Source organism: Macaca thibetana, chromosome X (genome assembly GCF_024542745.1).
Source record: "Macaca thibetana thibetana isolate TM-01 chromosome X, ASM2454274v1, whole genome shotgun sequence".
NCBI lineage: Eukaryota > Metazoa > Chordata > Mammalia > Primates > Cercopithecidae > Macaca > Macaca thibetana.
The window spans coordinates 61843382-61845495 of NC_065598.1; the positions used below are offsets into that span (position 1 = coordinate 61843382).

At 41.1% G+C, this 2114-nt stretch overlaps 1 pseudogene; it reads right to left on the bottom strand.

The window, feature by feature from the left end:
* Positions 1–256: 256 nt before the first annotated feature.
* Positions 257–1166, bottom strand: LOC126946542 (homeobox protein NANOG-like; annotated as a pseudogene).
* Positions 1167–2114: the final 948 nt, after the last annotated feature.

Genomic DNA, 2114 nt, shown 5'->3' on the forward strand with positions numbered 1-2114 from the left:
TTCTATCATGTTGTCCTTAGCAGCCAAGGTTATTAAAATGTCTTTTCTCCAGGAAGATCTAATAGGAAAAAAGAAAGAAACCTCTCTGATTAGGCTCCAAGCATTCCCCACCCTCCATCAAATTGACTGGGTAGGCATAATGGAAACCAGAACACGTGGTTTCCAAACAACAGAAATCCTATGAGGAAAGGGAGGGGAGAGGAAGGATTCAGCCAGTGCCCAGACTGAAACTGAGTAATGTCGACTTCACTCATCTTCACACATCTTAAGGTTGCATGTTTGTGGAGTACTTCAGGAATAAATCTATGAATTGTGGAGTACTAAAATACCTAGTGGTCTGCTGTACTACATTATGGCTTTCCCCAGCAGTTTCCAAGGAAACCTCCAAGTCAGGAAAATTTGGCTAGAACTGCATGCAGGACTGCAGAGATTCCTCTCCATAGTTATAGAAGGAACTGTTTCAGGCCTGATTGTTCCAGGACTGGGTGCACCAGGTCTGAGTGTTCCAGGAGTGGTTGCTCCAGGACTGGATGTTCTGGATCTGGTTGCTCCAGGTTGAATTGTTCTAGGTTTGGTTGCTCCACATTGGAAGGTTTCCAGTCACGTTCACCAGGCATCCCTGGTGGTAGGAAGAGTCGAGACTGGGATAGGTACGTGCTGAGGCCTTCTGAATCACACCATTGCTATTCTTTGGCCAGTTGTTTCTCTGCGACCTCTTAGATTTTGTTCTCTGGTTCTGGAACCAGGTCTTCACCTTTGTAGCTGAGGTTCAGGATGTTGGAAAGTTCTTGCATCTGCTGGAGGCTGAAGTATTTCTGTCTCTGAAATCTATCATTGAGTACACACAGCTGGTTGGAAGAGAACACAGTTCTGGTCTTCTGTTTCTTGACCGGGACCTTGTTTTCCTTTTTTGTGGCACTCTTCTCTGCAGAAGTGGGTTGTTTGCCTTTGGGACTGGTGGAAGAATCAGGGCTGTCCTGAATAAGCAGATCCATGGAGGAAGGAAGAGGAGAGACAGTCTCTGTGTGAGGCATCTCACCAGAAGACAATTGCAAGAATGGATAGTTTTCTTCAGGCCCACAAATTACAGGTGTAGGTGAAGAGTCTTTACAGTTGGATGCTTCGGAGCAAGGCAGGCTTTGTGGACAAGCTGAATCCACACTCATGTCATTATTGGGGAAGAGGAGGAAAAAATTTAAGAGTTGGACTGGAAAAAAGGCTAAGGTGGCTTTAAGACTTTTTTTCTGGAAGATCTTAGAGAAATATGACCTCCAGAAGCAAAAGTATCAAGAAGTTCGGATGAAGTGAGTCACCGCCACAATAACAGAAGGCAACCAGCTCAGTCCAGCAAAACTGCTTTTTAAATATTGAAAGAACCCTGCAGACATAGATAGACTAACTCTTACACTTTTATGGTGTATTATTCTTTTTTATAGACGGCTATGGTCTGAATGTTTGTGTCCCTCCAACATTCATATGTTGAAATCTAGTCACCAAGGTGAGACCATTAAGAGGTGGGGAATTTTGGAAGGTGATTAGATCATGAAGGCAAAACCCTCATTGTTGGGATTAGTGCCCTCATAAAAAACCCCAGGAAGCTAGCTATCTTCTTCAACCAAGTGAACTATCTTCACTTTCTGACTGAAAGTGCCATCTTTCAGTCAGAAAATAGGCCGTCACCAGACAATGAATCTGCTGTTAACTTGATGTTGGACTTCCCAGTGTCCAGAGCTATGAAAAATAAATTTGTATTATTTATAAACTACCTAGTTTATAGTACTTTGTTATAGCAACCTGAACGAACTACAATATAGACTGTTGGATTAGATTTACTTAAATTCAAATGAAGACCTCCACATCTAAGTTTACAAGATGCTGGTCTATGCTTTTCTTGGTTTGCACTGTCTTTGACTGATTTTGGTTTTAAAGTAATACTAGCCTTATAAGATGAATTGAGTAGTGTTTTCTATTTTCTGGAAGAGTTTGTGTAAAATCAGTGTTAATTATACTTTAAATGTTTGTAAGAATTATCTAGTGAAAACATCTGGTCCTATAGATTTTTCATTCAGGAGCTTTTAAATTAATTTTTGTTAATAATTATAGAAATATCCAGA